This window comes from Crocodylus porosus, unplaced genomic scaffold (assembly GCF_001723895.1).
Source record: "Crocodylus porosus isolate Cpor-Errol unplaced genomic scaffold, CroPor_comp1, whole genome shotgun sequence".
Taxonomy (NCBI): domain Eukaryota; kingdom Metazoa; phylum Chordata; order Crocodylia; family Crocodylidae; genus Crocodylus; species Crocodylus porosus.
This window is the reverse complement of record NW_017728886.1, coordinates 146,568,149-146,592,430: the sequence shown is the minus strand read 5'-3', so window position 1 is coordinate 146,592,430 and position 24,282 is coordinate 146,568,149. Positions and strand designations below refer to the sequence as shown.

At 43.1% G+C, this 24,282-nt stretch overlaps 1 long non-coding RNA gene across 1 annotated transcript; it reads left to right on the top strand.

The window, feature by feature from the left end:
* The first annotated feature begins 5,680 nt into the window (after nt 1-5,680).
* Nucleotides 5,681-9,373, top strand: LOC109324640. Its single transcript, XR_002104975.1, has 3 exons — nt 5,681-7,422; nt 8,406-8,491; nt 9,220-9,373. It is a non-coding gene; the product is annotated as an uncharacterized LOC109324640 (long non-coding RNA).
* Nucleotides 9,374-24,282: the final 14,909 nt, after the last annotated feature.

Sequence of the window (24,282 nt, the reverse complement as noted above, 5' to 3'; positions counted from 1 at the left end):
GAATCTGAAGAGTTGATGCTGATTCAGTGAATCTGCGATTCGGACACAGGCACAGCTTTAAAACTGTTTTTCTATATACCTTGAGGTAGCAGGCGTTGCTCATGATTGCTGCAGTGCTGGGGTGCCTGGAGCATCCCACAGCAGCACAAGGGGCTCTCCAGCGTGCTCGGCAGCAAACCCAGAAGTGGACCAGAAGTACTTTTGGTCCACTTCCAGGTCTGCAAAAGAGTGTGCTGGGGGACCCCCTGTGCCCCCCCGACTCAGCAGTCGGCCACAGAGGGACCCCGGTGTCCCCCTCCCAGACCCAGGAAACATCACTCACTGAACCAAGGGGCACGGGAGGGGGAGGGGCCGCAGTGGACCAGGAAGTCGACTGGAAGTGCTTCTGGTCCACTTCTGGGTCTGCTGCTGAGAGTGCTGGGGAGCCCCCCATGCTTCTGTGGGATGCAGCATCTGCCCCAGCACTGCAGCGTTCAGAGCCCCTGCTACCTAGAGGTATGTAGAAAAAACATTTAAAGCCGTATCTACATCCAAATTGCTGAATCTGTCGGAATTGATTCAGAGAGATTAAAGGGTCCTCTGATTCGATTTGGATTCAGAGATTCAGCCACCGAATTGAGCCAAATCTCCGCTGAATCAAATAAGGGACCAAAGCTTCGCACAGCCCTATACATCCGCCTGGGTGAGTCCTAGATACCTGTAAGTTTTTAGCTTTTAGAGCCAAATTTTTACTGGTTTAAATTTAGTTCCATCAATGGAACTGTATCATGTAGACTTCCAGAGAACTGGATTAAAGATGTTGGTTATAGATACATGTGAAACTAGAGTCAATCAGAAGAAATTAGCATATTCATTTTTATTCTTCAGGGGTAATGAAAAAAAATAGGCAGACTGATTCTGCTTAGGTTTTCAAAAGACCACTGATCTCTGAACTGACAGCAAGCAAAAAAAAGTTTCTCAATATCAGTAATTTTCCAGAAAGTTACAAAATGTAAAAAAGAACCAGTTAAAATGGAAGCTTCAATGCAACTGTAACTATATATTTTACAAGTATGATAATTTTTTTTTTACTATTTCCTTGACTTAGAAAAGATCTATTATATGAAAAAGAGGATTTTTTAAAAATCATTTTGTTTTTATGGTGTAATGAATTTCACCTAAGAAAGCCGGAGTCATTTCAGTGGTTTTCACAGTCCCAAGCCTCAACTTGAAGTACTATGAACCAAGACCTTAAGAAAGCAGTATTTCATTTTTTTATTTTTTTCCATTTTGAAAATATATATATTATCAATATTTTTCCTGGGACTAAAACAGAGTTTGTTCACTGTTCTTTATGTGCCCCCACACTTGACAACAGTCAAGGATAAATTCATGGAAACCCAGTTACTTTACCTTGAAAGATTCACCATACAATACTTAATGCATTAATCTGGTGAACAGAAATGTACATTAAGAAGAATGCTTGTTCTTTTAATGTGACCATTTGTGAATGTTAATTTGAACTTAAACAGAACAAGTGTGGAAGGATGTTCAAAAGAGTTCACAACATTTGCATGATGGTAAAGAACTTCTGTGTGCGGCTTCTGTGTACATTGTAGGCGCATATTGAGGTGCCTTGCTCCTTACACTCATACAATAGGTCATATAAGCATTATATAGTGTATGCCAAATACAGAGTTAATGGAACAAACACAGCTAAAAGGGCAAGAGAGCTGGAGAATTTCAGTTGTGTCATTAATTGTGCATTAAGATGATGTTTAATGTTTCTCTATTAAAAAAAAAAAAAAAAAGGTTTTCTACAGTCAAGGTGAGTTGGAATATAAGCAAGCTGAGACAGGACTCAGTAGTTAAACCAGAAAAAAAAAAACAACGGAAAGAAGAAAACAGCCCATTTTCTCTTTTTTGGATTTTAGCCCTGAAAGGTTCTGTGGATAATAATGATCATCCTCAAGAAAATGCATTTTACACTGTCTTAAGAAAAAGCCACCCCAAAGACATCCTGTAAATGAGATTACCATTTCAAAACTATTATTTAAAATTAATTTTAAAAGCTAAAGATTTGGAATATTTCTAAATACAATCATTCATTTGTTATCATGCAGCTTCCAGGCATGTTATTACCAGGTGTAACGTATGATTTGTTACAGTTTATTAGAAAGCTGATGAGCATTTCAAAGTGACAAAAGCATTTTCATCCACACTTAACTGGCAATAATCACAATCAAACAACAGGTGACATTTAGAAACAAAGTCTGAAACATGTAATCCTTTACCAATTCTCTAATCCACATCAGTTTGGCTGTTGTCCTAACTTTCAGAGAAGTTTTATAGTAAACTGTTTACTTTTCTCAAGTTACATCTCGGGGCTAAATCGTGCCCACAAGAACTATGCATGGATAAAGAGTATCTTCTGGTTCATTGCCTGATCACTGGAAAAATACACTATTCTTGCTCTCCCTTCCCTTCCCACCCACCTCCACAATGAACACACATGAAATTACCCCATATGAAGAATAATAAAGCCAGATGTGATGGTGGTATGTGAGACTAAGGCTGTAATATGACATGATCCCCATTATTAACTTTGCGAGGAATCTCTGGGAGAGCTACTAGTACTGCTTAGCCTGCTCCCAATGATGTTTATGCATTTCATCCAATGAATACTGGTACCTAATACAAAATGAATAAATAGTATTGGGAATGGGTCAGAACACAGGGCATTGGTCCATCCCAGAGGGCACAGTTAGACTCCTTCTTAGTTCATAACCTGGTTGTTAGCCCACCCTCCTAAGAAGGGGAAGATGTAGGCTCTAATTCCCTCTCACTGAGGAAGGCCTAGAGCCAGGGTCTCCCATATCTTAGGCAAGGGCCCTGACCAGTAGGCTATTACTGGGCATAACATGAAGAAGTCCCCTTCATTCCAGTGGTGTGCATAATATCAGTTCCAAGAAATCACTCAATGCAAGTTTTCTCTATTTAATGAACTGGCGACTTACGTGGAATTCATGAGCTTCCTAAACGGAACTAGATCACAAGAGTGCTTAGGTCTAGGTGGACCGTCTGCTTACTCCTCAACATGTATAGTAACACAATCCTAATTACATAAGAATCTGTTCCAGCCAAAATGGATGCACATCTTAATGGTCTGGTGGCTACTGATTGGTGTCAAATATGCTGCACTTAGTGACTTTGACATAAGATTCACTTTGATGTCAGAGACACGGAAAAGGGCCTGGTGCATAATAGCGGCGTGTGAAATGGGCCATATTCAATTTGGATTCAGCCCAAATCAGGGACAGTGATTCAATTAGTTGATTCAGATTACTGTCCCCAGTTTGATTTGGCCAAATCTGAATCTGAAGATTCGATGCTGATTCGGAGAATCAGCGATTCGGCCATAGACACAGCTTTAAATGTTTTTTCTACATACCTTGAGGTACCAGGCACGGATCATGAATGCTGCGATGCTGGGGTGGATGGAGTGTCCCACAGGACCATGGGGCCCCCCCACCACGTACTCGGTAGAGAGCCAGGAAGTGGACTGGAAGCACTTTCAGTCCACTTCTGAGTCTGCTGGGGAGCGTGCCAAATTGGGCCGAATCTCTGCCAAATCGAATCAGGGACTGAAGGTACATGCAGCCCTGAGCAAAGAGGCTTTCCCTGGGGAAGAATTATGAGCATAAACCCTAAATCTCCATCTGTAAAAATATTAATCGACTCTGCTGTAAAATAGCTGCAGTTATTCTAATGATGATCCCATGCAGTCATATATCACAAAGGCAACAATTCACAAAGTGGGCAGGTCATGCCTTACCTACTGTGCATTCTTTTGGCTGGTTGGGTCACATGTAAGTCTTTAGTTTGGCAATTCGCATCACTTTTTTCCAGGTAGCTGGGCAGGCTCAGAAGAACACACCCCCCTTTTCTGCTAACTGCCAGCACATTCTTAGACAACTTGTCATCCTGAAGAGCAGCTAAAACAAACAGTGTCTGGCCAAGAAGAACAAAACTATAAACTGACTATGGGTCAATTAGCAATAAACATTTTCTGCTCAATGGATATCAAAGATTCTGGTGGTGAGGCATTGGGGTTTTTTCCTCCTGCCAACTGCATGCCAGGCCTGGGAGTCATAGCAAGTCAGATGATCTGGATTCTGCAATTGGTTTTCTGTCTACTCTGGACCAGTCAATCAGATTTTTTGTTTAGGGTTTCATGTCCTTGGGTTCAACCATCTCAACCTTCTGTGGTTGGAGATTCTCTGAGATCTTCTTCAGAAGATGGCTGACTCACACATAAATCCTGGTTCACATACTAAGCATCTAATATATAGCTGATGGCAAAGTCTTGATATAAACAACCAGGATCAGGAAGCCATCTTGCTTTTCATGTAATGATACCTAGTTCTCCTGTATTTTCAAGGGTCCATGTATACAGCTGGTGTGCCCACAGTGCTGAATTCTACTTTACCTTGATGGGCCATGTAGATTTTCCATTCATTTTGGTAGGCATCATTTGACACCTTCAGAGATCCCTCTGTTATTTAAGAGGCACATGGGGAATTCCTCCAATGGGGAATTTTAACTTCTGCTACAACATGTTTGGATTCTCATAATTCTAATTCCCTTTGACTGCATATGGCATACAGGTCTCGGACATCTGTCTGAATGCTATAAAGATCCCCTTCCTCCACAAACAGACTAGTGGTTCCAGCACTTCGCCAGGACATGGAAGACTTAGGCTACAGGGGTTTTGAATTTAAACTTCTTTTTTCCTGTTAGAGATCCCTAGTCCCCAAGTAATGGAATAGATACAGCTGTTAGCATCCTCTGCCCCTTTCCTCTTGTCCCATTGGATAACCAAGAGAAGAAAGATGAGGCCAGAAGGAAAGCAAGAAAGAAGCCGCCTGACTCCATAGCCTAGGTAAGAGGGGCCTGCCCTGCCCTGGGAATGTGGGAACCTTGGGTTCTGGCCTCTGTTCCCAAGACTATTTCTGCATCTTACACAACCACTCTTTAACAGTAAACACATCACACACACTAATGTATATCTGGAGTTATGCCATTGTAAGTCCTGGAACTATTTTGCACTGCATTTTAGTGACAAGATCTGGCCCAATGGAATCACACGAGTCCCTCTACCTGGAGAGAAAAAGAAAGTCTGGTGGACTGATAGTAGCAAGCCTCAAGGTCTTGGACATTCCTTTCAGAAAATAAGAAAGCCCACACACTCACAGCACTTGGTATTCTCCAGGCGATCTTGTTATGTGGGACACCAGCTGACTCTACTGTGACACTTCTCATTATGCATCTCATCTGCCCTGCATAAGCTGGATGTGTGGTGAGAAGTGTCACAAATACTGTATACTGTAGTTTGGGCATTGGCTGGAGTATAAAGCTCTTGTGGAGGGTGTGATCCTGTTACTACAGTCTTCTGAGAATGTATTAACTACTGCCTGTCAATGAAATGACAAGGCATTGGCAGTGCCCTTGTTCTCCCTGCCTTTACCCATGGCATTTTAAAAGTGGCTAGCTGTGTTCTGAACTTCGTTCCTTATCGCTGCATACAAGAGCTTAAAGTGGCCATTTGGGGGATTCCTTCAGCAAATGAATACCTGTGAATGCGAGCAGGTGGATTCAATGGCACATGAGGCTCCTTCCAATTCTCTGTTTCTACTCCCACAGGAAAGAAGTTTCAAGCAGAGGAAGCAGGATGGGAAGAAGCCTGCTCTCTGTCCCTAACTGCTATTTATCAAGTATTGTGAAGTGCACAGAAAACGTTAGAAGCAAGCGTTCATTTCCCCCTCACTGCAGCAGCATACAACTCCCTGAGCCACAGTCAGACTCCCTCTTGCTTGTTCTCCTTCCATCCCTGTGGCTTAGCCTCAACAGGAAGGGGTTCTTAGCCCTGCCTGCCCTGAGGATTAAGTATCTCTCCTGCAGTGCGAGCATCAGGATCCAAATCCCGCTAGGGGGAAGCAAACCTCGACCCTGGGTCTTCTATGTTCCTCCTGTCTGAATTGGCACTCTAACCACTAGGCTGCTGAGCAAAAGCATACACACCCCATGACTTTTGGTCAGCTACAGTTTCTATGATTTACAGAGCACTTCTGGGCATCCAGAGCAGAGCTGAATTGACATGGAGCAAAAATAGATTTGGATACATTTGACACAGCACTGATTCCCTTTGAGCATGCACAGCAGGGACAGACTGAATCAGATAGGGGGAAACAGCACCTGCAAATTAGGCTGTTATGCAAGGTAAAGTACAATGTTAATGGGAAGCAGGGATATTTAAGAACTGCACAAGTGATGCTCCTGAATCTTAGTCAGTGAAACAGACTTCTGCCCTCAGTATCTCTGACTGTTGTTTTACACCATAGATCTGCATGGCATTATTTTCATGAAATTGGTGGGACCTCACAGGACCCCAAATCATATTCATTTGTTGTTGCTGCTGCTGCTGCCTTGCTTTCTCTGCTGTTTCCCATCTGTTTTAAGACCCAGTGACTCTGGCATTTGGTTTTCTGTTGAACAAAATGTCAGCAGATGACAACTCATGCTCCATTAATGCTGTTCTGTAATTTAACAGTGATCCATAAGGATCAGAGCCACACTGTGGACCTTTTTAATGCAAACTTACTTACATCTATATATTTTTTTACCAGCTTTACATCAGTCATAAACTCCTCCTTTTTCTCCTTTTTTGTACACTGTTTTAAAACCACATTTTCCACCTATTTCATTTTCACATAAGTGGCAGTTACATTGCTAACCTTCTCTGTCTGAGTGAACTGAAAACTATTGAAAACATCAGGTACTTCAGAAGCACTTCTTCACAGAGCTACTTTTGGACTGTCTTCATGCTTGTGGGCTCCCACTTCTTGCAGATACAAAGTAAAAAGCTGTTTAAACCTTCCCTGGCTGGCCTGCATGTTTCCACAGACTTTCAATTCTGGTGGGACTTCTAACTGATCCTTTTTTCCACTTTGGGCATTTTCCTAATTCATTTTACTACCTTGTCTTTGCTACATCGCCTGTGTTCAAAAAATTTCTCAGAACCAGAGTCTGAAAAGAAAGGTCTGCTTTATCTCGTATCTGAGTTTTAATGCATCAGCATTATGTCATCATACGCCTCTGAGCAACACGACAACCAGTTCCAACCAGCTCTTGCAAGTAATTCTCAAAGGAAGAATTCCCCACACCATGGAGTCCAGGGATTGAAAAGAAACTGCCACAGAACTTCCCTGAGGAAGTCCGTGCTCAAAAGAAATCCTGCAAAGTCATGGGTGCATCCAGGATTTTGTAAAGGACGGTGCAGGAACATTGCATGGATGGCTGTACATCTGCTCCCAGCTTCCACCCACCACCGGTGGGGCAGATCCTGCAGCAGGAGCAGGAGTGCAGGACTAAGTCCCCAGTCAGGTAAGAATGTATCCTCCTGGCTCAGTCCCTCTTCCCTTCCCACCTGTGTGCAGCAACTCGTCCCCTCTCCTCCATTCCCCCTCCCTTACCCACCACTGCCAATGTCCTCATTCCCTTTGGCTGCTCCAGAGGCAGAGGGGTGGTTTCACAGCCACTCCTTCCCAGTGTTGCCAGGTGTATGATGATTATATTTGTTCAATAATTTCAACCCCTGTACAATGTACAATCAATAACAGTAAAAGTGTTCAACATGTATGAAAATATTTGAGACAGCTAATTGATGCAATATATGCAAAACCCAAGTCATTCTCGGAAAGCTTTAACTGACTTTTGGGTTTGTTTGGGGTTTTTTGTTTTTGTTTTTTAAGGAAAATTTTTCATGTCCCAAGTCAAATCAGCCAAATCAATTCCAAATCTGTGAGTCATTCAAGAACCAAATGTGGCCCTGCTACCAGCAAGCACCCTCCACCCCTGCCTGGGGCTTCAGATGTTTCCAAATCCTCTGTCAGACAACCTATGTCCAGGCCCAAAACCAGAGGCTTGGGGTACAGATACCTATGAGTTTCGCTTGCCCTCAGCCCTATGACTGCAGAAGCAAGCTAGGGAGGAGTCTCCCATTTCTATAAAATTGGTGTATACCCAAGATGTTCCCAACAGAAGTGAAAGTGGGAGGCTAACTACGCATTGCCTTGGTCAGGGCATTGCCTTGGCCATGTTAGTGGTTTTCCCCAGCCACTAGGAAAACCACCTTGGTGCTCATGGTAGTTTCCTTGCCAGGTAAGTTTCCTATGATCACTTCCTTCAAAATAAAGAAATACTTCAACTTTGGTGATCCAGGTCTTACTCACTTACTCACTCACTCACAATATAAAGTAAATAAAAAGACTTATTTGCATATGTAGTTGCATATTTTTTCAGTATACCATAGTTTTTCAGTAAATACGATAATTTTGAGCTTCCAATACGATAATTTTATATTTAAGACTAGGCAATGCTGACCCTTCCCCACTCCAGCTGGACTGCATAGGAAGCCACAATCAGCGGAGGATAGCCATAGCAGTGGCAGCAGGTGCATTCCCTTCCCGCACACCTGCTCCTGGGCTGGCAGGGAACATCTGGGGAGGGGGAAACCTGGCAGGAAAGAAGCAGCTGTGGAGCAACATCCCCCCAACCCCAGGTCATCAGGGACAGCAGCAGCAAGGGAGTAAGTGGAAGGGGTGGGGAAGAATGGGGTAAGACAGGATGTGCCACACAGGGGAAAGTGGGGGATAATAGATAAAAAGCCCCGGACTATTGCTGCCACACATCAACTGTAAGAGGGGTGTATCCGTGCTCCTGAACCCCCTCTGGATTCACCCCTTTCCACAGACCATGGTGAAATGTTCCAGACCTTCATTAGAAATAAAATAAATAACTGGAAAAAAAAAACCAGACGAAATGGTCACCAAGCCTCAAACTGAATCCACTTCAGTTAACTTTTCTTTCTTATTATTTCTCTCATTTGTATGTGGAAGCACTTCCAGGTTCCTTATGGTGTTGCAGCCCTGAAAAAAGCCTCTTCCTTTCCATTCCAAATGGAACCAGGAAGCAACAGAAATCTTGTGAGAAAGTTTGTCTGGGAAATAACTGAGCTGTGCTTTGCAAGTTCAGGTGGTTCCAAAAGTTCATACACACTCTGATATGGTTAAGGAAGTAGGATTCAGCAAGATACTTCTTATGTAATGAGTGCACCAACTGCATTTAATTATGTATCTTACTCAACTTATCATTTCCTTGGTCCCCCTCTCTCTTTCTTAGTTCCTAATCTATGCCCGATGGGTCCATGAACTGAGATTATGCTACTCAAGCTTCAGATGACACATCTACCTGGAGTCTAACAAACTGGACTCAATAAAATCTTTGACTTATTTTATTTTCTTTCGTTAGCACAATAAATACATTGGTTGCAATTTTCCTCTGCGCTGCTACATAGACTACATAACTTCTGAAGTGATCAGACTGTACTTCTTCAACTCCAGCTCTACCAATTAATATGACATACATCTCAGTCTTTTTACATTATTAAAATCAGAGAGATCAGACCCCTAAAAACATGTCTAAGAGCAAAATCCAGCACATCTCCAGTATGTCCTTTAAGTACCGATATGAGATAGATATAAAATGTACTTGACGTGTAAGATCATACAAAATAATGTACACCACTTTTGTATCCTACACAGAACTATAAGGAGTGGAAAAATAAATTCTCCGTGATTTAACCTAGAGATAAGCCAATACCCCTCCAGCCTCAGTGGTTCAAAAAACCCCCCACAAAAAACAAAAGACCAAATATATATAAACAAAAGTAAAATCCTATCACATTATATTTAAGTTTCTAAGTCAAACTAATTAAACATCAGAGTTAAATTATTGGTTTAGCAAAGCAGAACTCTGATCTTGCTTTTGGTTTTCATTTTGCAGAACTAAAACCTCTTTGATGAGTTTTTTTGCAAAACTGAAAACAATGTCAACTTCATTTGGGTTTGTCCACTGCAGGAAAGTAAGAAGATAAACCTTTTCATTTTTATCTACAAGTCTTTAAATTTACTTAATGTCTTCCCCCCCCTTCACTTGTACACATTCCCTGGATCCCATTATTTGCCTTCAATCGTCTCCCTTTAATCCACATTGTAATTAAATCCTGTCACATTTCCTTTACCCATTGCCACACTCAGGCTTTCCGTCTCAGGAAAAAGGGACAATGAGGCATCTGCTCAGGACAACTAGAGGTCATCTATGCTACCTAGTTGTGAAGCTTAGCCTTATTCTTAAGTGATGGTCCTAAGGACAATGTAGGCATGATCAAAGGAATAGACTTCATGGACCTGAGTGAGAAAGTTTGTACGTATGGAGATAAAGCTTTGAGTGGCTGTTTTAGCAGTCAAATAACTACTGTAGATTAAATGGGGCACTAGCCCCAAGCACTGATTTGGGGTGTGTACAGCCATTCCCCACACCTGCTCTATGTTCATATAGCTAATTTTAAACTGCCTAAATGCATACAGCCATTTGCTGCTTGTGGGAGCCACACAGGGAAACCAATGCAAGTAACTTGGGGCGGAAGGAGGAATGAATGGGATTATGGGGGCTGATAGGTCCACAGGGAGGTGCTCAGGGGTCTTAAAAATAGCCTGGTCAGGACGAAGGGGATGAGAAGAGCACAACCCTGGAGCTATGGCAAACAGCTGGATTCTTCCAGCCCTGGGGATGTACTGTGAACCTGAGCAGGCATTTGCAACATGAGGTTAACCCTTTTCTTAATCAAGTCAACCCAATCTCATTCTACATTATTGCACCTTTTCAAGTGAAATAACTTACATCAGGCATGCCATGTTTTGGACGATTTAAGCCTGCAGAATGCCTGCATGATTGGGTATTGTACATGCTGTACGTACACTTAGAGGAGACCCCCGTATGTACCCTTAGAGCAGTAGTAACCAACTGGTAAATCATGATCAACAGGTCAATTGTGGAGCCTCTGACAATTGATCTCAGTGTCAGTTCCTCATCTCAGTTTTTTTCAAGCTGAAGTTAAGCATGAATAAAGCTGTGTGCATGATCATATCAGACCAGACCCTTTCAAAACAATAATGTTGCTAACTAGTCATGAGTTGACCCTCTCAAGGGGCCGGGGGGGGCACACACACCCAGAGGCCAGCAGCAGCCTGCTGCACACAGCTAAGAACATAGCACCACATGTGGAGGTGTGTTGAGGGGAAGGAGGAGGGCCAAATTAAGACCTCCATGGTGAGGGATGCAGGGGGCAAAGGCAGGAGCCGGAGGGGATGGAGCCCCAGGGGGGGCGGGATTGTCGGAGCCTGGGTGGCTCATTCAGCATGGGGTGGGGGCGCTACCATTGCACACACCCTGGGGAAGGCATGTGGGGCACATGCCCCCTGGATCTGTGCATGGAGCAGAGGTGAAATGCCTCTGAGTGCTGCACCATGCTGCCACTGGCCCGGGAGCCTTGCACAATGCCATATGCCTGCCATGTGCCAGTTGTACTGCATCCTCTGCCTGCCTGGTGGTGGCAGGCACATGGCATCCTGTACAGCTCCAAAGGCAGCTGTAGCACAGTGCAGAGCACAGTGGCAGCCCGCTGCTCCGCAGGGGTTTTCTCTCCTTGGGCCGGCTCACCCAGTCCCCATGGCAAGGATGGCACAAAGGTAGCCTGGGCCATTCCATGGATGCAGGGGGGCTCCCCCTGCTGGGCATACCCCAGGGCAAACATGTGAGGCACGTGCACCCTGGATCTGTGTGTGGGGTGGAGGTGGGCTGAGTGCTGGGCTCTGCACCATGTGGCACTGCCTCCAGACCTGTGCAGGATGCCATGTGTCTGCCACTCCCAGGCAGGCAGAGGCACTTGGCCAGCACATGGTGGGCACATTTTCTTTGAGGTAGATCCTGGGTTGCATTTTAATTCAAAAAGTGATCTTGTGCTTTTAGAGGGTAAATACAGCACTCTACACCCCAGAGTTCAGTATCACATTTTCCTCCTCCCTTCCAGCTCTCTAGCATTTGACAGCATCTCTGCCCAGCACACCAAGATTGCTAGTTACACCTCTGTGTCTCAGGACCCATAATTTTGTTACCCAAGTCAGATCTCTGGAAGTGGGTGAATTTGACCCAGCAGGGTATATGGATGTTGTCTTTGTTCCAGTGGGAAACTTTCCCACAAGTCTGACTGCTCCACAAGGTGTTTGAGGTTTCTAAAGTGAGAAAAGGTGAGTTACATTTTTATTTGTTTTTGTCCTTCCCCCAACCTGTAAATCTGTGCTTCATGCTCTGCTTCCACTTTTGAAGAGAATCACAATTGGATGTGCTGAAAGAGCAAGAAGAAAGTTATTCTTGCCTAATGACTGACTCTTGTGGAACTAGGAAGTATGCACTTAGATTTAATAAGATTTCAAGCACTCTCCAAGATGGCTTAAATAAGCATCTAAAAGAAAAGTATCTCCATATATCTTGAGCTTCACTTCTCATTATTTTCGAGCATCAAGTGGTTTAAGTATTTTCTTGAGACACAGGCAAAGACAATCTATCCTTTTGGGCTAGTCTATTTTGTTACACATCTTCTAACTGCTGCTTTTCCTTATGTGGAACAACCCAGTTGTCATCTCTCTGCTTCATAAATCTAATTATAACATAACGCCACAGCAAACTAGCAGGTAAGCAACCTCAGGTGCATGGATGTATTACTGTTGCTGTTGTTATTCTCCAGGTTGATGTTTGATTGTCTCTCTCCTCCATATAAAGACAATCCCAAATCTATATAAAGGCTGTGGTACAAATCAGGCCAAATCTTTTTTGTCCTTTCTCAGGCCAGGTTCTCATTACTTCCAGCTATACTGCTTTCCACTTGAAGAATACTGCCCAAAAAAAGTATGTGCTTGTTGCACATATTTTAAATAATTTTGAATGATTTAGAACAATTTTAAATAAATGGTGCATGTTAAGCTGGCAAACTCAAATATGTGACTTCAGCATTTACAAGCATTCGCATAAGGATTAGTGATATACTCATAGTACAGATATGACTTACATGGCTTTTTGCAGCTAAGCAGAACAGGATGTATACAGGCTACAGATGAGAAGCCTGAGTGTGGAACAAGTGAAATAAAAAAAAGGCTTTATTTTTTCCAAGTAAAAAATAGCTTAGAAAAAACACTGAACCATTTGATGGCCATTTGAGATCCATTATCTATCCTTTCTGCTTCACATTTCCTGTTTGTACTGCCTGGGTAAGATACTTACAAATACCAAGATCCTGAATCTAGCAATTTTAGTTGATGGGTAAATTGTGATAAATTCTGCTGTCAGTAGTTATTTGTGGTGATTGTTCTACAAGGCTGACATGCATTGCATTGTTCAGGCTAGTTTTGTTCTTTTATTTTGCTTGGGCTGCTTTTTGGAACCTATATGCTGCCTATTTCCTCAGGATTAAAGCATGTCTTCTGGGCAATGAGACACAGAGACCACCTGCAGATTTTGTTTATACACCCAACATTGCAGGCTGATTGATCTCACAATAGGACTGCATAATGTAAACACTTCATTATTCTGCTAAAGGATATGTGTAATACCATGTAAGGTCCACTCCAAGAGGGAGTTTGAGATGGTTAAAATCTGCTAATTCATACCAAAAGACCAAGGAAAACCCCATTTAAGTGCCATTTAGAAAAGTCCAAGTTAAACTAATTTTAAACACTGTGAAACTGGAAACTATCCTTTTGGCTAAGGACAGACATTACACATAAACCAGTTTAAGTGATCAGAAACCTGTTTAAACCTGTAATAGAACAGATGTTCAGTGCACATAAACCACTTTGAAAATGGCTGAAACTGGTTTGAGATCAACCTGGTTGAATGTAGTATCAGACTTAACTGATTTGGCTTAAAATGGTTTATCCAATGTCTGTCCTAGACCCCTTGCTGGTTTAAGATAAACCAGACTCCCCCAGTATCCCAGCATGCTCTCTGGCTGGACAGGGCTCTGTGCTCTACAGCAGGGCTGGCCCCTCCCTTCTGCTCGCTGACTGGAGCTCCAGCAGAGACTGAAGGTACAGCTGGGTCTGCCTGGCTTCCCCCTACCCTAGCCCTCCCTCCCTGCTTGCTGGAGAAGCAGGGATCCCCCCACTCCATTCCTCCTATCTCCCACAGCATGGATCCATGTCCCACAGACCCCAGGCATGTGGTATACTAGCTAATGCACAAAGGTGTCTCTATGCAAGTGCCTCCAATTTCACTGGCACAGGTAGGCAGAACAGTACCCCTTTGGGCTTTTTGGAGCTAATCAACAAGTCTGGTGTTAAACTGTTTAAGAAGAATTTGAATTAATGAAGAGAGGCTATTGCTTTGCTGATGAGATGATAAACACTGTTATCAGCCCCCTGCTAGCTTGATCACCTGTCAGTTTACTGCAGACAGTATGAAGAAGCAGGGAGGGAGATTGAAATGCTCCATATCAACAACAGATGCATGTGCTGCATACCCCACTTTGCCTCAGAGTGCTGGCAGGGGACTGGCAACACCACTGCCCCTTGAGCAGCCAGCAGGAAAAGGCCTGGGATGATGCAGGCAGGGTTGAGGTTTACACCCCTCCTTATTCAGAGCATCCTGCCAGGACCTGGCCATGCCCTCCTCAGCTCAGTACTGTGCAAGGGAAGGGAGGGCTACTCTAGTACTCCCCAACTTCTAGCCTGAGCTACTGTAGGCATGTGCCTGAATTTCCTCAGCCCAGAGAGAATGTCTGTGCAGTTACAAAGTGATTTAGCCTAGTCAGGTTAGACTAACCTGAAAAGACTGAATCACTTCAGGCTCAGACTTTTTGAATGTAAGTCCTTAGACTATGTTATTCCTGGCTACAGTCATCCATACTGACCAGTGCTCATACACTGTGCTCTAACAGTGCTTTTAATTTTCAAAGTGGTGAAAGTTAACAAAGAGCCAACTCATCCCCAGGGTTCCTTCCACAAAAAAGGGCTAGAGAAATTTCCTTCCATTTATTCATTCTAAATTTTTATGGGACTAACAGGGGAAAAAACCCTGAACTTTGTACCTCCTCACTCAGTTTCTAAGCCCCAACCTAAATGCCAGTGGAGACCAATTTTAGGCTGCTAGGGAAACCTGCTCTTCCTGGTGTTTCTTCTCACTGTGATGCCTTTGAAAGACACCTGGTAGAACAGGGCAAATGAGCAGCCCTACACACTTGCTGTTGCTGCCTAGGACCTGAAAGACTAAGATTTCTATGATTTTGATATGTCCACACAAACTTTTGCCTCCACTGCTCTCTACCCCAAAAAAGCCTCTGTAAAAGGTTAAGCCCTTAAGCCAATCTACCTAAACCCTCTGCTATTTTGCTTCCCTCTAATTCTGGAAACAAAGGGAAGAAACGGTTTCAACTAATTTCACAACAGTCAGTATCACTATTTCCTTTCTTAGAAATGAAGAAACTAAGGCACAGAGGGTAAGTATCTTCCCTGAGGCCACAGAGGATGTCAGTATCAGAGCCATAATTAGAACCTTTTTACTCTGAATCTTGTGCCAGGACTAATGGCCTATGCCTCACACCTCCTATCATAGTGCTTTAGATCACCTTTCACCTGGTGATTAGAAACCAGTATATAAGCTGTTGGCACAACAGGGTGAGTCAAGGGCAGAATCACAGCCTTACTTCTGCAAGCCCTGGAATTTGGGATTTAGATTACGCTCTTGACAGTATTTCAACATCATTTTTTGTGGTTTATATTCCTTTGGGATTTGTCAGTCGATTTGTTTATTTAGTAGCATTAATTAAAAACTAAATATTATACACCCAGCTAAGGTGAGAGGTAACCTGAGGAACTGAATTAGAGTGTCTTAAAAGAGAAAAATGCTGTTCTGCAAATGCATGCAAAAAAAAGAGGGTAAATGATGAAAAATGTATGAAAAATGATTAAGGCAGGGTTCATAAACATACTGAGGTCAATGACACTTTAAAATTAAAAGGCATTTTTACATGCTGAATCAGCACTGAATTCTTTCACAAATCACAATGGCTTTGTTGTAACAATACACAGATTTTCAAAAGAAGTATATTTTTTACCCAGTGGGTTATGTATTTTGAGTCAAATTATGGAGGTTTAACATGATAATCCTTGAAGGGACATTTAGAAGTATTGCACTGGTTTGTAAAATGAATATCACAGCATAGCTAACAAGCATGAGTGCATGAATCTATGATCCAAAATCCATATGTAGACACCCAAAGAAACTGGCCTGTTTTTCTAGAATAAATGCAACAATTTCCATTGACTGTAGCAGAAGTTGTAAAGGGTCACTAGTTTTGAAATAATTTGACCATTTATATTTTACTGCCTTAAATGCAGATGTATAAGCCTAACTTTGGGGCACCCAAGGATAAAAAGTGTGCTCTGTGAGAAAAGAAAAAAAAGAAAAAAAAGATTTGCATAGAAATTAGTTTCTAATATTGGAAAATAGTTGAGCTTACTCTGTAAAGTGGTTAATGCCCAGAAAAGCAGTACACTGTGCCAATGAGCATTGTTATGGTGATGGCTTTTGTCAGGATTTCTACCTATAATCTTTGCTAGGTTACGCCTTACCTATAAAAAATTGTTCCAAGTTACAACTTGTTCACACCTTAGATTTAAAGTCTTACGTAATTAAAACTACAACATGAGAAAGATTACTACAAGTGTTGAACACTAAACAGTGCATAAGGTTAGTCAAATATCTACTGAACAGGATTGGGCCCATAATTTTAAACTATTCAAAAGATGAAAATGAAATGGCGTTTGATTATTGAGGACCCCAATTTACAGGACTAGAATTCAGAAATATATTGGACCTAAAGCCAACTGTGTGATAATCATAATTATTATTGCTTACATGTACTGTAGTAATGCCTAGAAAATCCAGTTTCAGATCAAGATTCCCTTGACCTTTGTGCTCTAAGAGCAGAGAACAAAAATGATGGGACTTCCTGTTCAGTTCACTAGAAGTTTTGCTGGTACTGTTCTAAGGGGGGAGATTCATAGATTGTAAGGCTGGAAGGGACCTAGGAAGATCGTTAGGTCCAGCCCCCTGCACCAAGCAGGAAAGAGAACTGGGGTCAGATAACCCCAGCAAGGTGCCGGTCCAATCTTCTCTTGAAGATTTCCAGGGTAGGTGATTGCACCACCTCTGGAGGGAGCTTATTCCACAGTCTGGACACCCTAATTGTGAAGTAGTTTTTCTTAATGCTGAGCCTGAAACAGTTTTCTAGGAGTTTGTAACCATTACTCCAAGTTTTCTGCAAGAGTGCCCTGGTGAACAATTGTTCACCGAGCCCTATGCCTCTTATGTAGTGGTATGTTGCTACCAAGTCCCCTCTCAACCTTCTCTTTTTCAGGCTGAAGAGTCCCAAGTCCCTCAGCTTTTCCTCATATAGCTTCCCCTGCAAGTCTCTAATCATACAGGTGGCCCTTCTCTGGACTTTCTCAAGCTTTACCACATCCTTGTTAAAGTGCGGTGCCCAGAACTGGACACAGTACTCTAGCTGCAGTCTCACCAATGCCAAGTAGAGTGGGAGAATCACTTCTTTGGTTTTGCTGCAGATGCATTGATCGGTGCATGCCAGGGTATTGTTGGCCCTGCTACAGCGTCACACTGCCAGCTAATGTTCATACTGTGGTCAATTATTACCCCCAGTTCCCTTTCATTTATAGCGTAGGTTAGGTTGGTGTTGCCAAGCCTGTAGGTATGTAAGGGATTGTTCATTCTCGGGTGGAGCACTTTACATTTCTCGATATTGAACTTCATCTGGTTCTGGTCTACCCAACTTGCAAGCCTGTCTAGGTCCTCCTGTATCTGCAGCTTATCTTCAAGCATGACCATGCTTCCCCATAACTTAGTGTCATCTGCTAACTTTGCCAGTGAGCTCTTCACACCCATGCCCAAATCCTTGACGAAGGTGTTGAATAGCACTGGACCAAGCACCGACCCCTGTGGTACACCACTGGCCACTTCCCACTAAGATGACACAGATCCATTCATTGGAACTCTCTGGGTCCTGCCCCACAACCAGTTTCCTACCCATCTGACTGTCTCACAGTTAAGCCTACAGTCTTCCAATTTTCTTGTGAGAACATCGTGGGATACCAGATTGAAAGCTTTTCAGAAGTCGAGCTTTTGAGCTTTTTTAGTGTCAACCTCCTCTCTCTTATCCAGGTGGTGAGTCACCTGATAGTAAAAGGAGATGAGATTGGTAAGACGAGACCTGCCCATGATGAAGCCATGCTGGCTGTCATTCAGAATCCTACCTTCTGCAAACCTATCGCACATATACTCCTTAATGAATTTTTCCAGGATTTTCCATGGGATAGAAGTTAGGCTATTTGTCCTAACTTGAGATAAATCATTCATTTTTATAATAACTTTATATTAATAGTTATAGTTAGTTAATTGATCCAACTGGCATTTTATGTATCTGTAGCTAGATCCTCATCTAACAATGGTCATGTCAACATTTTCATTAATGCACAGTAGTTACTGTGCATTAAATTTAGTACTTGTATAATCAAGTACTAAATGCACAGTAATCAGCCTTACTTCTGCGCAGTAGTGCCAGTGCACACCTTTTTAGTGACACTACTGCACAGTAGCCTAATACTGTGCAGTAGCACATTCACACTGTTTGTGCTGTGACACACTACTACACAGTATTAGGCTACTGTGCAGTTAGCTGCACCCAATGTGTATTAAATGCATAATACCAGTATCCCTATAGTAAATATAGTTATAGATCTTTTACTGTGCCATTTTCATGAGTATCTTCATGTTTTACTACTGCGTGTTTTACATTACTTTATGAGGTCATATATTTGGTACGTGAAGAAACCTAGCGTAACAGTGGTATAAGACTGTCAGGAAAACAATGTTCTAACTTTGGGAGTTGTTACACACATCCAAAGCAAGATTCTCTACTGCTTTGCACCTTCTCTGAACTTGAACAAGTCAGTTAACATCTATGTGACTCAGTTTACTCACCTATGAAGAGGGCTGTGAGAAACAGCACCATTTCGTTTCAAGGTCCATTTTGCCATTTCAAAGGGACAATGTTTTGTTTTGCTGTTTCAAAGCACTGTTCCATTTCATTTTGTTAAAACCGTTTCACTGTTTTGACTCTGTTTCAACACGTTTCGACGTTTCACCCATAGGCTATAATGGGGAATCACAAAAATGCCTATAACTTTGTCATTTTTTTTCTGATTTGAATGAAAACAGCAGAGGTGGTAGTGCCTGCTGAGGCTATGAAGTCTGTCAGGTTTCAAAGAGATAAGTGCAGAGGTTTCTGGAAAACTGTACCTCAAGGTGCTGACAAGCAAAACTCATAACATGTGAGACTTTTTATGCTGTTTTTCCATCCCTCCCCCAGAGCACTGGGATTGGAAGGAACCCCAGGGAAGAATCGGTCACTGGCCAGCTACACCCAGTCAATATCAGCGCAGTCCTTCCTCCCTTTCCCCCCTCCCTTTCCTTAGTTTCTGTTTCACTGCAAGCATGCCAGGCTTCAAAACTCGAAATGTTTTGAGTGCCCTCATTTCGTTTCAAAGCTGTTTCAAAGCCTTTCGTTTTATTTTGATTTCTCTGTTTCAAGCTCAAGACATGCCAAAACAGCTTCAAAAGAAACACCCATCAAAATTTCGCACAGACCTAATACTCACCTTTCCTCCCTCATGTGGATGTTAAGAGGCTGGATCAAATGATGTTTTTTCAAGTACAAAGAGATCCTCTGATAAAGCACTATAGATATTCAAAGCACTGTACCCTTTTGTCCCATAGAGCTTTACAGAGATTAAAACAAAGAGATTTATAGCTAAATACATTGCTATTGGTATGTTTACACCAGTTATTTATGAGTGGCTTTTTTTACTTTGCTTGATAGCTTTTTTAAAACTTTCTTTCTCTTCATAATTATTATTATTATAGGTCCAATCTTCAGTACAGAAATGAGTTAAATTTGGTCTCATCCTATGTTTCCCAGCACTCCCAACCTCTTCCTGGCTGCAGCAGAGAAGAAAAGGATTTTTTTTTCCATCACCACCCCCGTACTTCCTTCACTCACACACTACAAATAAAGTTGCTTTCATGGGATAAACTTTGTTGACAGAGCTATAACTAGACCTAGTATCTATTGCCATTAGAAAAAGCAATATTTCTGGAAAGCCTAGGCTGCCATCTTGGTATTGTCTTATTGGAAGATCATCCATTTCACAATTTACATTTACAGAAAAGATTAGAGGGTCCTTGGAACATAGCCACTTTTTAGAGATTAGCCTAAACTGTGAGAGCAAAATGTGGACCCAGATATGAATCTTTCCAAATTTCAGAACAAGGGGCTTGTTTTAGCCCAGAGAACCGACAAGGAAAAGTCATGATGTTTTGATCAGAATAAGAAAGTTTAGGTATGTTCAGAACCTAGCTTTTGCTTTGAATCCATGTCTACTCATGGTTGGTTATAAAATAATTACTCAGCCTTGCTTGCCTTGTTTATTAATATTATAATGTGAGTGTTACCTGTATGCTAGCCTGCATATTTCAGATAATCTATTTGTCTTTTCCTGTGACCTGATAAAAACAGCTTGAGTCTTGCTTTTTGACAAAACAGACTGAAAAGGGGGAGGAGAAAAGGCTTTCATATTAAGATCTTAACATCTCATTGTTGAAAAACCCACAGAGAAATGCTGCATGGGTTATCATGTGCAAAGCAGGAGTTTCTAAAGGTTAATTTGAAGGTATTTACTACCTGCGTGCATCATACAGAGCTTTTCTTTGTTGATGCTGTTGCAGCATAGGGTTAGAAAATAACTCAAACAGGTATATAGTCACTGTGATATTATCTAGGTGAATTTTACCTCAGGGAATTCCTTCACAGTCAAAAATGTTTTAATCTGTCTGCACGAATATGGCCCTAAGGAGGATTTTACAAGCAAGCAAGCAAGCTAAACAGCCAAAAAACAAGCAAAAACAGAAAGAAAAGAGATGACACTTTTTATAGCCTTATTTTTAAATAGCTTTGTATCTGCCTGTTTTAAAAAGGTCAGTTGATGTCTCACTGAGTTCCACGTATATGAAGAATCAGAGCCTGATTACTTTGAAACCGTAGTATAACTATGAATGTGGCCGGGGCACAAGCCCCTAGTCCCAACTTAGAAGAGACACCAATGGAACCACCACCACTGCTGGCCCAGGCACCACCACTGCTATCCAGGGCACCAAACCTTTTTGTCACTCTTCTCCTTTGGAAAAAGACTGTTTTGTAATAATCCAAACACCCACACTTTGAAGTCTAAGCCCCCTTATGCCATACTGTCAAATGGCATCCTACTGCTAGCATAATACAGCCCTGTCAAAATAATTAAGACATCAGCAGTGTCTTCCTCCCTTTGTCAGTGAAGCAAAAGAAAGGAGTGAAGCTTGGGGAGCCCCTGTGCAATTCTAATTCTGGGCTGTACTATGAGCAACTTGTGATCACTGCAGCCCAGTTCTCTTTAGAGCAGACTGCAGGTTGCTGTAACACCAAAAAAGGGAAACAGCAATGCACAAAACAGAACCAGAGAGATCAAAAGGTTTATAGCATGCTAAAACAACCCTTTCTGATTTGTACTCTTCACCATCTGTGCACCTCACCCCATCTCTCTATAATGAACAAGATCAAAAGATTAGAATCCCAATACCACTCACATACTTTGTTTGCAACTGAGAGTTGAATTATCCAATAAAATGTTTGGATACCTACTCTTCTAGATACAGCTAGGAACCTAGCTACCAATCCAGATGAAGAGGGCTTTTGTCCTTGGGTTTGGTTCATGCTCCTCTATTATAGAAAGTGTAGTTAATATATTATTAGGTCATGGAACCTGGTGAATAGAAACAGGCAAACATTGGAGAAGATTATTTCTTAGATTCTAACACACATTTTGATATCACCATCTTCACATTTTAGGGCCTTGTTACATATTAATTTTAGGCAGCTCCAGGAGCTCTTAACCCCTGTGGACCGTCCACACACTAACATATGAAACTAGTGTTAAGCACTCTTTAGGCAGCTTAAAGTTACGCCACTCCAGCCTAAGTCTACCTCTGATATGTGTTACCCATTAGCTGTGTTACACTAATCTGTAGTCACTTTAGGCTACACATTAGTATCAACACCCCATCCCCTGGATCAGGCCCACTGCTCCCCACCTAGCCTGGCCCCCTGGCCCAGATTGGGCCTACGGCTCCCTCCCCATCCCCCTGAACGAGCTGCCCCTTCCCTCAGCCCATTGCCCCCGCCCAAATCAAACACCATCCCCCACCCCTCCGGCACCCAAGATCCCCACTCACCCCTCCTTCACATCCCCACTTACTTGTGTGTCTCAGTGCTGTGCTAGGGAGCAGGGAAGGAAGGATAAGCCCCCATTGCCACCTCCACTGTTCTCTGGGCTTGGCTGAGCCTGGAGAAGAACAGTAGACCAACAGCAACAGCAGTGGTGGTGGTGGGAGCCAGGCAGGCAGGACTGTTCCAGAAGCTAAAAGTTGGGGACGGTGAGGCAGGGAAACAAGGGGGAATTCTTGCCTGATATGGCAAGGTGGGGTTCCAAACTAGCTGCAGAGCTAGTTTCCCACCTGCCTCTGGACATACCGCCCACCTGTATCACCTGCCATGCCTTGTTATAATTAATTAGGTTGTTAATTAAGGCAGGAGGCTGCCCATTGTACACCCCAGTATTGGAAGGATATCCGTTCCACCCCTACACTGCAGCCCAAGCCTCACAGATGGCATCTCCAGCAGTTGGCTCAACCGTCCCCTTCACCCATTAGCTGTGGCCCCACTCATGGGAACTTTGGCTTCCATATAAGCCCTGATCCTGTCTCAGGCCAGTGGGGATCCCAAGCTTCTTTGCTTATCACAGGCATCCCTTGCGGTGGGCCCCTAGTCCTTTTGACCCTTCCAGTCCAGGCCCCAGCATTGATCAGTCGAGTCCCTCAGTTGGGTTTATGCCTCCTGCCTGCATTAAGGGATCAGGGACCCCCATTCCCACTCAAGTGCTTCTAGAAACATGTCTGGCCTACCCTGCTCCAATGGCAAATGACCGACCTGAAGGTGAGGGCTGGGGTTAAGGTGCCCCTACTTGCCTTTCACCAGGATGGTAACTGGCCTGGCATTTCCTGGAGGCTCCTGCACCACTGGGAGCCTCACCAGGTCACCTACTCCTGGCATGGTGCAGTTTTAGGTCATGCCCAGGACCAGGAGCCTCTGAACCATCTCCTATAGCTCCTGCCCTTACCTCCAGGATGTTGTATTCAACCTAGCAGTCATGCAATGTTACTGCCTGGCCTGCCAGCAGAGAACTACCCTGTTTATATAGGCAGCCATGGATCTAAAATGGCTGCTGCAATTAAGCACCTGCTGGCTGCTTGGCTCGGACCTTAAAGTGACAGGCAACTAGAGTGCCTTGCCACACCTGACCAATCTCAACTCCTTCTATGACCAGGTGACGTATCACCTGGACAAGGGAGAAGAGATTGATGTCATATACCTGGACTTTAAAAAAGCTTTTTATCTTGTGTCCCTAGACCTCCTCATGGAAAAATTGGCCAACTGTGGCCTTGGCTACACCACTGTCCGATGGCTGGGAAATTGGCTCTGAGGTCAGACCCAGAGAGTAGTGGTCGATGGCAGCGAGTCATTATGGCGCTCCATAACCAGTGGCATCCCCCAAGGCTCTGTCCTTGGATCAGTCCTCAATCAATGATGTGGGCATTAGTGTCAGAAGCACACTGGCGAAGTTCACCGATGACACTAAACTTTGGGGCATAGCGTCCCCATTTAAGGACAGGCTAGTGATCCAGACTGACTTGGATAAGCTTAGTAAGTGGGCAGACACAAACCTGATGACATTCAATACTGATAAATGCAAGGTATGTACTCCACCTCAGGAAAAAACCCACAGCATACTTATAGGCTTGGCAGTGCTATACTTGCTAGCACAACTCCTGAAAGAGACTTGGAGGTCATGACTGACTGCAAGATGAACATAAGCCATCAATGCAACATTGCAGCTGGTAAAGCAAACAAAACCCTGACCTGCATCTATAGATGCTTCTCAAGAAAATCTCAGGATGTTGTCCTCCCACTATACTCAGTCTTGGTGAGGCCACAGCTAGAGTACTACATCTAATTCTGGGCCCTGCAATTCAAGAAGGATGTCAAGAAGTTTGGGAGAGTCCAGAGGAGAGCCATGAGTCAGAGGTCAGGAAAACAGGCCTTATGAAGACAGGCTGAGAGCCATGAGA